A 14,752-nucleotide genomic window follows, 5' to 3' on the forward strand; every position below is an offset into this window, starting at 1 on the left:
TTGCTTGGTATTTTGGTTGCTATCCAAACGTTATCTGAATGTTGTTGTCTTTCGTCTGGCAGCCAGAGTCCAGGATCCATATGAGCGTGGTCCCTGCAAATATTGCTTCCAAGCTTTTACAAAAGGACCCGAGTGGTCTTTACTCTGGGCCAGTGGTAGCATCACCCCAGGCGTGGCAGGGCCAGGAAATCTTCTTACAGCTTAGGTACCTAGTAAGACCTCCACCCACCCGCCCCCAACACACTCACACAGACTGGCTGGAACAGGATGTCTCCCAACCCCCAGTGAGCTCCGGCCCTTGCTGGGGACACAGCAGCTCAGAAGTGGTGTTATCCCTGCCTGTGCATTCTGGGTGGTCTCCTAGCATCCCCGTCCTATACACGCATAGCTCAGTGTCCCTGTCCCCACAGCTCAGTGTCCCCATCCTCGTCCTGCACACGCACAGCTCAGTGTCTCGGCAAGGAGATCCCTGGGCAAGTTTCCTCCTCACTGAGATCCTTTCTGTTTGTAACCTGCTCACCAAACTCCAGCGTCTGTGCTAGGTCTGAGCTTCCAGCTCTCTCTCCTGGGTTCTGTAAGACCACCCAGCTGTGTCCCCCCCCACCACCACCCACTGTGTGCCACAGGAAGGGGTCTCCAGACCCCGTACTTGCCTCATTTGTTTCCCTTCCCTCTAGGACCACTTTGTGTCTCTTGTCCAGGCTCCTGAAACATGTACCTGTTCTGTCTGGTTCCGGGCTCTTTATGGCAATAGGGCTTGTTTAGTGTTGGCAGCTCCGATATGGCTGGGGCACACAGTGCTTGCCTTTCTCTTTATAACTGATTTTTTAAATTTACATCCAAGTTCGTTAGCATCTAGTGCAATGAGGATTTCAGGAGTAGATTCCAGTGATTCATCCCCTACATATAACACCCAGTGCTCATCCCAACCAGTGCCTTCCTCAATGCCCATCGTCCATTTAGCCCCTCCCCCTCCCACAACCCCTCCAGCAACCCTCAGTTTGTTCTCTGTATTTAAGAGTCTCTTATGATTTGTCTTGCTCCATATTTTTATACTGCTTTTGCTTCCCTTCCCCTCATGTTCATCTGTTTTTGTATCTTAAATTCCACATATGAGTGAAATCATATGATAATTGTCTTTCTCTGACTTATTTCATTTAGCATAATGCCCTCTAGTTCCACCCACGTTGTTGCAAATGGCAAGATGTCACTCTTTTTGGTTGCCAAGTAATTATCCACTGTGTGTGTGTGTGTGTGTGTGTGTGTATACACCACATCTTCTTCTAAACATATTTTAAAGTTTTTTTTAAGGTTTATTCATTTTTAAGAGACAGAAAGAGAGACAGAACATGCATGGGGAGGTGCAGAGAGAGAAGGGGACAGAATCCAAAGCAGAGTCCAGGCTCTAAGCACAGAGCCCAATATGGGGTTCCAACTCACAGACCACAAGATCATGACCTGAGCTGAAGTCAGATAATCAATTGACTGAACCACAAAGGCACCCCTACATATATATCCCTTCTTCTTTATCCATTCATCATTGGATAGATATTTGGGCTCTTTCCATATTTTGGCTACTGTTGATAGCACTGCTGTAAACATTGGAGTGCATGTGCCCCTTCAAAACAGCACAACTGTATCCTTTGGATAAGTACCTAGTAGTGCAATTCCTGGGTAATAGGGTAGCTCTATTTTTAATTTTTTGAGGAACCTCCATACTGTTTTCCAGAGTGGCTGCACCAGTTTGCATTCCCACCTGCAGTACAAAAGGGTTCCTCTTTCTCCGCATCCTCGCCAACTTCTGTTGTTGCCTGAGTTGTTCATTTTAGCCTGTCTGACAGGTGTGAGGTGGTCTCTCACTGTGGTTTTGGATCTCATCAACATAAAAAGCCTCTGCACAGTGAAGGAAGCAATCAGCAAAACTAAAAGGTAACCAAAGGAATGGGAGAAAATATTGTCAAATGACATTTCAGATAAAGGGTTAGTATCCAGAATCTATTAAAAAATACCCTATCAAACTCAACACCCAAAAAACAAATATTCCAGTGAAGAAATGGGCAAAAGATATGAATAGATACTTTTCCAAAGAAGACATCCAGATGGCAAACAGACACATGACAAGATCCTCAACACCACTCATCAGGGAAATACAAGTAAAAACCACAGTCAGAAACCAGCTCACAATTCTTCTATTTTAATTTCTTTACCTCCTTTCCCCTCCACTTTGCTGTTTGCCATTGGGCAGACTTGGTGCCTGGTCTCAGACACAGATCCAGCGATTTTGGCTGAACTGATGATGACTTTATTGGAGGACCCTTGTGGTCTGGACTTTCTTACCCTTGGACTAGGACATCTTACTTCACCACCCAGACCACGGTCTCCCCACCTCCTCTCCCCAGAGTCAAGCAACCAAAGTTGTCCAGGCTCCTAAATGTGCTAAGTCTCACCCCTCCTTTGCCCAGTGTTCTTTCTGGAACACTCACCCCATCCCCCCACCTGCTTACATTTTACTCACCTTCCAGGTTTAGCAAAGACCTTATTCCTCAAGAATGTGTTTCCCAAATGTTCCAAATATGGAGTGCTGATTTCCTTAAGGTAAAACATACCATCCTATAATATCTAGTTCACCGGCCTATATATGTCCATGGAAAACAGCACAACTTAGAGAGCCAGGGGTGTCTTTATATTGTTCTCCATCATATTGCCTGCACTTAGCATAATACAGTAAAACCTTGGTTTGCGAGCATAATTAATTCTGAAAACATGCTTATAATCCAAAGCACTTATATATCGAAGCAAATTTCCTCATAAGAAATAATAGAAACTCAGATGATTCATTCCACAACCCAAAAATACTCATATAAAATGATTACAATACTATAATACAAAATAATAAAGGAAATACAAAATATAAGGAAAAATAAGCAAATTAACCTGCACTTACCCTTGAAAACCTTTGCCGCTGGTGTGAGGGAGACAAGAGACAGGAGGGTTATTGTGCAGGACAGCTTTCACTATCACTAATGGATGTTGACTACGGTACAGTATTAATAAACTCTTGTCATATACTGTATTTACTGTAACTGAATATATGGCAGCAGAGGAAAGGGTCTCTATCTGCAGGTAGCCTGACCTAGAATGAAAAAAAGCCTTCGTATGCTTCCTCTTGTATGGAGAAACAAAGGACTGTCCATAGGTGTGTTGAAGTAATAAAAATACACTAGTGCCAGTTGTGGGCACCTTCCAACATTCTGAAATAACACTGATTTTTGTCAAAGGCTGTGACCTTAAGATTGAATATCTGAGCATGGGAGACAATTACCCACAATCCCACAGAGAGAGAAACAGATAGACAGACAGACGGAAAGAGAGAAGAACCATCGACTCAGTTGTGATCCTGTGACATTCAGCAGCACGTACAGCTTGCATTGCAAGACATGGCTCGTTTATCAAGGTAAAATTTATTAGAAATGTTTGCTGCCTTGCAGAACACTCACAGAACAAGTTACTCGCCATCCAAGGTTTTGCTGTATTGGTTTTGTGTGGTGGATACCAGTCCAGGTATTGTGGAAAATATAAATGAAGTCCAGTTCCAACTCTTGAAAACCTTAAAATGATACTGACAAAACTAGACTGGCCACAAAAAGCAGAACCAAGTAAAAATGATCCAACCTTGGAAGTTTGAAACAGTAATGTGCATTTCGTCACAGTTTTAGATGCTGGAGGGCTAAAATCAAGGTGTCGGAAGGTCTGTCCTCCCTCAGAAGGGTCTAGAGGAAAACCCATTCCTCACCTCTTCCACCTTCTGGTGGTTTCTGCATTTCTTAGCTCATGGCTGCAACTCTTCCTCCCTGTCCACATGGCCTTCTCCCATGTGTGGTGGTAAACCTGCCTCTGTCTCTCTTTTTTATGGAGGTATGTGACTGCATTTTGGCCCTACCTGGGTGATCCGGGAAAACCCCTTCCAATCAAGCTCCTTAATTTAATCACACATTTTGCCAAATAAGGTGACAGCCGAGGGTTCTGGTGATTGAGACATGGTCATATTCTTGGGGCCGCCATTCATCCCTCCAACACAGGTTACAATGTGTGAGTTATCTGAAGCAGAACACAAACCAAGACATCAGTAGTTCAGAAAAGTGTAAAGGGTTGGCATTGAAGACAAACAAACACGAATGTTGACATTCAGTAAGAGTTCTATAAAACGAGGCTCTGAGAGAGGCAGCTTGGTTCTAGACTGTGAGACTGTTAAGATGACACAGAGTGTGTTCAGATTGAATTCTAGAACATGAAATACAGGAAGGGCATTTTGAGGCAAAAGACCAGAAGGATGATTTGGATAAGAAAGCAGCTTGTCATGGAAATAACCCTCCATAGTGTGTATTAATACGCATTCATGTATATTTAAAATAACAAGAAATTTCTGAGCAAGAGAATGACTTGATTCTCAAAAATTATGTGAGCAACTGTGGACACAGTGATTCTGATGCCAGAGTCAATCTGCCCACTAGCCAATCCCACATTGAGGGCTAAACTTTTTCCCGTTGAATATAGTGGCAGGAAGCCTCGTTATGGGCATGAAAAATATATAAATCTTAATGATGTCATTAAAGACACGAAATCAAATGTGTTAAACACCTTCTCTGCAAAGAATAGAACTTTTAAAGACATGTTGTAGCCACTATAATTCTTAATGTGGTAAGATATGAAATGTGGTAAGATTGAAAATAATTTAAGCATTAAGAAATGTGTTAAAATTTTGGATAAGCATCAGTTCGAAAGTCAGAACAAAATCCTGCCCGTCACCCTAAGATTACATTCAACTGTGCACTTTGTTAGCATTGTTTTCTGAAAGAAAAGAAAGATTGGATTTGCTCACATGTTGGAGGAGGTCATCAGGTAGATGTGACAGTGGGTTGATCCATGAGCTGATCCCAGGTGATCAGAGGCTCCTCATCTCTCCCCTGTCCTTAGGATGTACATCCCGATTGCCTCCCCTCTTCCCAGGGGCTTCCCTCAGGACACAGCCCCAAGAGAGAGATGCGATGCTGAGACCCTCTGGACAGTGCACGTGATGGGAGGAGACCCATTAAGGTCTCTGTAGAAACTTCAAGACTTGGGGGTGGGGCAGGGATCTCATCTTGTGGCACCGGAAACGAACCTCCAATGTAAGTTCCCTGGGTCATTCTACCTGCCACCTGCCCATCTGGACTGGCTGCTTCTTTTTCCTATCACTCCCTGGGGTGGAGTGGTAAGGGAGGTCACAGAGACTAGTTGACCTGTGAGCTGAATCCCACCCAAGTGGATGCCTCCACCCCACTGGATCCTTAAAATGTACAGCCTTCCCCTGAGGGGATGATGTGCTGTGGAGACCACCTCGATGGTACACGACTGATCTCCAGAAACTTCTAAGATTTTTTAAAAGTTTTATTTATTTATTTTGAGAAAGAAAAACAGAGTGTAAGTGGGGAAGGAGCCGAAAGAGAAGGAGAGAGAGAATTCCCAAAAGGCTCTGTGCTGACAGGACAGAGCCCGATGTGGGGCTCAAACCACGAGATCATGACCTGACCAAAGTCTGATGCTTAACTGACTGCACCCCCACAGGTGCCCCGAGAACTTTAAGATTTTACAGGCAGGTGCAGAGACCTTCTCTGCAGCCACTCAAGGCAAGATTTGTATGTGAGTTCTCTGGCTTATTACACTCCTCACTTGCCAGTCTGGTGTCGCCACCTCTTTTTTGAGTCTCTCCTTGCCCTCCACATACAGAAGCTGATTTCAGATCTCACCTGGAAAGCTCCCAAGAAGGTTACAAACCAACATCATGACTTAGCTTTATTTAAAATTTTCATTTCTGGGGCGCGTGGGTGAAGCGCCTGATTTTGGCTCAGGTCATGATTATCACTCATGGTTCGTTGGTTCCAGCCAGCGTTGGGCTCTGTGCTGATGGCTCAGAGCCTGGAGCCTGCTTTGGGTTCTGTGTCTCCTTCTCTTTCCGCCCCTTCCCTGCTCTTGCTCTCTCTCTCTCTCTCTCTAACATTAAAAAATAAACATTAAAAAATTTAATTTTCATTTCTTACCTGAAATTGATGTAACACTATGTCAACTATACTCAAATAAAAAAGTTTTTTTAAATAAAATTTCTATTTCCTCTCATGGCAATGATGTCTGATGCACATAATAGAGAATAAATACAAAGTTTTATTTTCAAAGCTAAATAGATTTTCACCAAGAAACAGCACATTTACCAAGACATACTTATGTATGCATTGTTAAAGTGAGTCCTAAAATTTTCATTATACTTTAGGACCATTTATCCAAATGTTTCTCTTCCATGATTGTTATATGTTTGCTTCTGCTTCAGTAATATGTGAATTCAAAACAGTATGAAGAACTATGATTTCCCAAGAAACTACGTGAACTTTTAGAGCCTATGAACCAAAGCACTGAAGGAATTCATTTCCTGAATCCGCACAAGGCAGCTACTGCTCTTCTGAAAAGTGACATTTACGGAATATTAGGAAGGGTTTTGTTGTGGAGAAAACATATGGTTCTCTATTTAAAGTGAAAGCTTTGATGTAATTAAAAGGAATGTAAGGAATGTTAGTAAGGAATGACTTTTGTCAGCTGTGATAATGGCATTGTAGACATATCAGAAAATGTCCTTATTTGTCTAGATGTATATTGGATTGTTTAAACTTAAACATCATAATGCATGTACGTTACCTTAAAAAATGTTTTAGGGGCTCCTGGGTGGCTCAGTTGGTTAAGAATCCAACTGCGGCTCAGGTCATGATCTCATAGTCTGTGGGTTCAAGCCCCCCGTTGGGCTCTGTTGACAGCTCAGAGCCTGGAGCCTGCTTTGGATTCTGTATTTCCCTCTCTCTCTGCCCCTCCCCCACTCACTCTCTGTCTCTCAAAATAAAATAAAGACATAAAAAACAATTTAAAAAAATGTTTTAGCATGGGGCAAATGGGTGGCTCAGTTGGTTAAGCGTTTGACTCTTGATTTTGGTTCAGGTCATGATCTCATGATCTGTGAGATCAAGCCCCACATCAGGCTCTGTGTTGACAACACAGAGACTACTTGAGATTTTCTCTCTCCCTCTCTATCTGTCCCTCCCCAGCTCACTCACATGCTCTCTTTCTCAAATATAATTAAACTTTGAAAAAATTACAAAAAATGTTTTAGCAAGAACAAAAACCACAAAAGAATGAAGGACATATGTCAGAATTTTAACAACTATAAATCTAGGATATGAGTTCACAAGGTTCATTATTCTATCACCTTTTTTAAAAATGTATTTGAAAATGTTTATAATAGGCATTGTTTTTTTCAAAACTACTCATGAATGCTAAAACAAGAGTAAGTATTTAAGATAGGAAGCACATACTGAAAATGTATAAAGTGCACTGTAAATCATTAATAGAATTAGCTCCTCCATTTTGCCTGATCAAATATTAGCTTAAGAATATATAGATAATCAATAACTTTAAAGGAGCAGGTTAAATTGTTCCAATCTGGGGAACTTAGGAAGATGTAACTAAGGCAAAGAAGATAATAGAATTATGAAGGGCCACATTTCACTAACATTTACTTTTGCTAAGGATTTGGAGACCTAATATACCACAGTTCATTGGTGGTTCTGATTTCTAGAATGTTATCTCTTCTGGAGGCTGAAAATTTCAGTTTTCAAGTCTGATGGAGTACCATTCAAAAATCACATCACAGAAGCTAGAAAACACAACGTCTAAGCTACAGGACTTTCAGTCGAATGTCATAAGAACCCTAGAAACTCAACAACCCACGAATCTGTCATAAGTGTTTTCAAGAAGCATTTTCTTTAGATAAATACTGTTATATTTTGGTATTGTATTATTCTTATATCAATATAACTCAGGGTAGAATGCTGACAACTCCCATCCTTTTTCATTATTATTATTATTTTCTCTATATTCCTATACATTTAGTTGGGGTATATTCAAATTTCATAGAACGTCCATCATCTGAAATTGTGGGGCTCTTTGGTTTTCTTTCTCTAACGCTTGGTTCTCGACAATAACCAAGCCTGACCTACTCAAGTCAGATGGAAAATCATTTCTCATGCTGCTGTTCTCCTATCATAGCCTTCTTCAAACCTTCAGAGAAGATGCTGTATCTCAAGGGGAAGCATTTTCCAGCCACATCTTGCTGCACTGACAAGAGTGGAAAGAGCCATCAAAATAAGCAGGTACATTGCCCTCCTTTCCTCTCCGTGATGCAGGCAACATTTCGTCTTGCAGAGCCTTGGTTAGCGTGAAAACGTCGAGGCCAAAGTATATACCCAAAGATAGAACATGGGTCCAGCTGAAGGGAGAGAATCTATAGTCAATACTAAATAGTCACAGAAAGAATATGTTTTTTAATGAAGTTAATCATGGAGGAAACTGTCATCGTTTAAGTTCTTGGAATAATGTTTGGTTTAATGAGGCAGAAACTCTTCAGATTGTAACTTGTCATTTCCACTCTCTTGTTATTTCTTCCATCTAAGGAATAATCCATTCTATCCATGCACCTGTGCCCTCCTGAGTTCCCCTTTGGCCATGAACAAGCCTCCTCTTCCCCGACTCTGTTCTTCACTCTGTTACCTAAGCTGAAAACTCATACAATAATGATAATAGAAATATGATCATCATGAGGGCTATCATCATCAAGACTCTGTCATGCCCTAGACATCAGAAAGATAGATATAAACATGCAATTAATTAACCCATAACACCCTGTGAAATGGGTTTTAACGTCTTTGCTTTACATAAAATTAAACTGAACTTCAGTAAGATTAAGTAGATTGGTCAAGATCACACAATTAGCAAGACAGAAGCCCAGCGTTCAAAGGCAGAGTTAGACGGCTCCAAAGTCCCTGCTGTATCCACCTTGTCTGCTTTCCCTGAAAGCATCATCATTGCACACGTTATAATATTGAATAGAGTCGTTTAAAATAAATGGATGCAGATAGGAGAAAAGCTGTGTAATCAGCAGTGTAACAGAATCAATGGAGTATTAACCCAGGATCATAGGGAGGAAATTTCTAACAGGAAGGTGACAATGATCAGGTCACAGGTGGCTCACCATGGCGCTTGTGTGGGGAGCCGTTTGGTTCATAGTCACATCAGATCCTCAAACCGCAGACAGATTGTAGGGTAAAATGAATAAGATGGGCAGCAAGAAAGCAGTGATGGCTGAGCACAGAGGCAGATCAAAGGAAGAGAATTGACAGGGATCTGGAATGGGCCCTCAAGGAAGTAGCAAACTAGGTGGAGTAGCCTGTCCATCTCAGGCTGGTAAGCACGATGTTAGAAGACTGCCTGTACGTTGACACTAGAGGGTGAGGGCTGTCACCAAAGTGGTCCGAGTCAGAGATGGTGAAGAGGAAAACAGGCACCGGAAGTGAGTCCTCTGCTCAGATGCCACTGAAAAGCAAGAGTCACTGAGAAGCCACCTTCTGGGTGAGGGTGACTGCCACTGGGTGAACTGCAGGGAACCGGCGGGGGGGGGAGGGGAACCACAGGAGCATGACAGAGGCACCTCCAGAACCAAGAGTAACACAAGGTGGTCTTCCTCGTGCAGTGTTCCCTCCAGCGCCCTCTCCTGGCAAAGCTTTACATTGCTCCAGAAGTGCCCGCAGGATCCTGCTCCCCGCCAGCCGGCTGGCGAGCAGGGACCAGAGGGAAGCCTAGAGCTGAGGGCAGAAAGTGGACCATAGGTGCATTGTCCAAAGATCCTAAAAACTCCTACTTCAATAAAGCAGTCCTGCTTCATGCCATTTAGGATTAAACACTATATTATCTTTTCTCCCACATCTGTTTTCGAATTTATCTTCCTTACTGAATTATCTATCGCTTCACTACATGATGAGGCCTTTGAGAGCAAAGCCCACGTTATTTTAAGTTTCTGCAAATATGCAAAATAATCACAGTGTAGTGCATAGAGTGATCCCTCAAATATTTGTGAGTATGAAGAACAGTGGAGAGCTGACAGTGTTTCATGCATGCTCTTTAGTGCGTTTTTAATGCTTTTCTCCTCACCATATAAACTGCAAAGGGACGCCTGCGTGGCTCAGTCAGTTAAGCACCCCACTCTTGGTTTCAGCACAGGTCATGATCTCATGATTCATGAGTTCAAGCCCCACATCGGGCTCTGCTCTGACAACATGGAACCTGCTTGGGTTTCTCTCTCTCCCTTTCTCTCTGCCCCTTCCCTGCTTGCATTCTCTCTGTCTCTCAAAATAAGTACACTTAAAAAAACTGCAGAAAATATACACTAAAACAAATGTAATTTTTAAAGAGAATGTTCCTGGGAAGATTTTTTTTTATGTTTTAATTTCAGGGCGCTCGAGTGGCTCAGTCAATTGAGTGTCCGACTTCAGCTCAGGTCATGATCTCACAGTTTGTGAGTTCAAGCCCTGCCTTAGCATCTGTGCTAACAGCTCAGATTCTGTGTCTCCCTCTCTCTCTACCTCCTTCCCTGCTCCCACTCTGTCTCTCTCTCAAAAATAAGTAAACATTTTAAAAAATTAAACAGTTTCAATGTCAAGGCAAAATGTAGTAAAAAATTGTCACTCTTATTATTGTCCAGAAATTTAATAAACCAGAGACTAAGGGGATGGTGCGAATGTAACAGCCTCAGATAAAGTCACTGGAAAGCTGGGTCAAACAGTACAGTAAAGGTAAAAGCACTGCGTTATTCCCCCAGCCTTGGGGAATGAATGAATCCATCCATGGCTCCCGAAGTCACTCTTAGCTCTTTCACTTAATCAAGGTCCTCATATCTGCCTTCCCTTCTCAGCCCGTGTTCTTTGGAGGACAAGGTACCTGGGTTGGGTCTCACCCAGGTAGCGTTGGATGTGCCAGGTTCATTGACAGAGTAACAGCATAGCAATTAATTATACAAAGCTTTGTCAATACCACAGAAGCATGAGGGGCATCCCCTCTGCAATGATTAATCACAGCATACTTGGCGAATATCTCTGGGAGCCCCGGTGAGGGATGGGCTGACCACTGGACATGGACTGCGATCGTGGTTTAAGAACCAACCCTGATTGCATCTGAGGCTCAACCTCTTCATTTCAAACGGGGAACTGTGTGAATTGATTTGCCCGCTCCATCAAGTGCATGTGAATGAATACTAATGACCCAAGGAGTATCAAGTTTCGCTGGTGTTGCTTTCTGAAAATCCTGGGCTTTTAAAAATTTCCTGGACAACTAAGGTCCTGCTGGCAACTCCATTTAGTCTCATCTAGTATACTTTGTCTGATTCTGTAATTCGTTATTCAGATTCAAGGATCATTATCTCAATCACTGTCCAATTCAAATTTCCGTTCTCCTGATTTCTTCCCCTTCTCAAACATTTCCTGTGTGTCTCTTCCTAGCCCGGCTCCTCCACTTCAGGGTCGCGTGTCGCAGGAGGAAAGGTGGCTGCCAGAGTAAGTTGCCTTTCTGGTCTTTCCAGGGCTTCTCAGCAGGTGATGGGGCTACGGGGTCAGGGACTGGGGACCAGGGACCAGGCAGCATCCCTGGGCTGCGCCTGAGTCAGCCAGATATCTGTGGTCTCTGCTGTCCCCCGGGATGGTCTCCAGGTAGTGCCTGGCTCTGCTCTGGGGGGACTTTTCTAAGCTTCCCGCCTTCAGATGGTGCCCACGGAATCCATTCCTGGTTCTCAGAAAGCGCTACTGAACTGCAGCCTTCAGCAGGGAGGACTGGGAGCAGGAGAAAGATCCACCTTCAACTCTACCCCAAACTCTGCTGGGAAACAGACAGGCACCACGGAGCCCTCGCCACCCTCCCCACCTGCCTTCTTTCCCAACTGGTTCGCGCTTTGCGTCTAGTCCTCCAGCAAAGTGGAATGAAACAAAATGCCCCCCCCCCCCGGGTTTTCACACTGTTTCAGTCATTTTCTGATTAGGAAGGTGGTGCAGGGTTCCAGCAGACCAAGTGACAGTCACCTAGCACAAGACGAGGCCACACAGAAGACTTCACAGCCGCGTCCATCGCTCGGTTACCACTGCGAATAAGTGAACAGTTTGAAAAAGCCACAGTATACACACCTAACAGATGAAAGTTGTCCAATGAGCGTGCTTCCAATCAAGGATACACCCTACCAAGTGTATCTGTGTTACAAAAGAGTGGTTTGGAATTTCCTTGTAATTAGGATCATAGAAGTCTTTACATCATTTTTTTCATGGACAGGTGACCCTTGAACAATGTGGGGGTTGGGGTGCTGACCCCCCCCACCCTTGCCATGCAGTTAAAAATCCATGCATAATGCTAGACTACTCAAAAACTTAACTACTAACAGCCTACTGCTGACCAGAAGCCTTATTGATAACATAAACAGTTGATTACCATGTGTTTCATATGTAATATGTATCACATGCTGTATTCTTGCAATAAGGCGAGATGGAGGGGCACTTGGGTGGCTCCATTGGTTAGGTGTCTGACTTTTTTTTTAATGTTTTTATTTATTTTAGAGAGAGGTATGTAGAGACAGAGTAGGAGCAGGGGAGGGGCAGAGACAGAGGGAGACACAGAATCCAAATCAGACTCCAGGCTCCGAGCTGTCAGCACAGAGCCTGACTTAGGGCTTGAATTCATGAACCATGAGATCATGACCTGAGCTTAAGTCAGGTGCTCAACTGACCGAGCCACCCAGGCAGCCTAGTGCCTAACTCTTGATTTCGGTTCAAGTCATGATCTCACAGTTTGTGAGACCTAGCCCTGTGTCAGGCTCTGTGCTGACAGCTCAGAGGCTGCTTGGGATTCTCTCTCTCTCCGCCCTTCCCCTACTTTCTCTCTCTATCAAAATAAATAAATAAACATTTAAAACAAAATAAGGTAAACTGGAGTAAAGAAAATGTTATTAAGATGGGATACCTGGGTGGCTCAGTCGGTTGGGCATCCGACTTTGGCTCAGGTCGTGATCTCACAGCTTGTGAGTTCAAGCCCTGCATGGGGCTCTGGGCTGACAGCTCAGAGCCTGGAGCCTGTTTCAGATTCTGTCTCCCTCTCTGCTCCTCCACCTCTCTTGCTGTCTCCGTCTCAAAAAGAAGTAAACATTAAAAAAATTTTAAAAAGAAAATGTTATTAAGAAAGTTATAAGAAAAAATGCATTTACAGTGCTATCTTGAATTTGTCAAAAAAATATGGGCATATAGTTGGACAAAGATAGTTCAAACCCATGATGTTCAAGAGTCAACTGTTTGCTCTTGTGATGTAGAGTTGATGTGTTTTCCTAACCCATGGATGGAGCTGAGAAGATGCTAAATGTTCAGAAGCATCCCTGAAGGTCTCAGTTCTAGTTCCAAAAACTAAGACAGAAAAGATAGAATGGCTCCATCCTTGAAAATACCTTGAAATAAGGGCAGAAAGCCCTACTGGCAAACTTACTTCTTCCGTAGAGGGTGATATGAGGGACAATAATGGCAGAAGAAAAGATCTTTTCTATTCTTTTTATTGAATTGGCGACAGCGTTTTTTTTTTGTTTTTTGTTTTTTTTTTTTTGGTGTGAGTCGTGCTAGAAATACCATAGCATTTGTTCTTAAAGTTTTATTTTTATTTAAGTAATCTCTACACCCAACATGGGGCTTGAACACATGATTCCTAGATCAAGGATCACATGCTCTAACAACTGAGCCAACCAGGCACCACCCTCCCAGGATTTTTGCTTGAACCAACCATCCTAAGGTTAATAAGAAGGCTTAAGATTCTGACGAGATTAGACTTTCTCTTATTTAAGTTACTCTAGGTCACTAGGGCTTTGCTACTATGGATAAGGGACCTTTCCTACGACAGTAAAAATTTACAAACTAATGGACCATTGGAACATAACTGAGATTAGGCACTAAGCTGCCCTCAAAATGACATCAAATCCTTGTTAACCTAAATAAGGCAAAGCTCCCTACCAGTATAGGAGTCGATATTTCATGGAGTGAATAAACGTGCACTTTCTAATTCCATGCATGTCATTTTTTATAGAAAACAATATGCATATTTTTATTATACTCTGTCAGATTTAGGTGCTAATTAACACCGTTATGGGCTCCAGAAGTCCATCCAAGCCTGAATACATTAGTCATTACTTTCAGCAAGGAAGAGGGGTAAGGAGTGCATAAAAAAAGGAGTCTTGGAAACAATTCAGAAGACAGAAATTCACAGGGAACTGTTAATGCACTGGAAAGTTCCATTTTATAATAAACCCTTCACCAATGAGGAACCTAAAGTCAATTTGGCAAAACGAATATCAGCTGAGCAGGGGCTTTAATGAAAAAATGACACAAAATCCATCACTGTCAATAAGACACTTCTTCTAGAGCCCTCTGAGAGGGGCACACAACCTTGGAGAGTGTGCCGATCTGTGTGTGACTCAGATGCCCGTCAAATGTATTCACTCGCTTTTAGTTTATAGGCTCGACAAGCCATACAAAAATAGTTTTGACTTTAGGAAACCTTATTAATTACTATAAAATCTTACTTTCAAAAAGTTCAACTTGGGGTGCCTGGGTAGCTCAGTCGGTTAAGCGTCCGGCTTCAGCTCATGTCATGATCTCACAGTTCGTGGGTTCGAGCCCTACGTCAGGCTCTGTGCTGACAGCTAGCTCAGAGCCTGGAACCTGCTTCGGATTCTGTGTCTCCCTCTCTCTCTGCCCTCCCCTGCTCGCACTCAAAAATAAAAAACATTTTTTTAAAATGTTCAACTCACAAAACAGAGTTTTGTTGCACT

Source organism: Suricata suricatta, chromosome 2 (genome assembly GCF_006229205.1).
Source record: "Suricata suricatta isolate VVHF042 chromosome 2, meerkat_22Aug2017_6uvM2_HiC, whole genome shotgun sequence".
Classification (NCBI taxonomy): Eukaryota; Metazoa; Chordata; class Mammalia; order Carnivora; family Herpestidae; genus Suricata; species Suricata suricatta.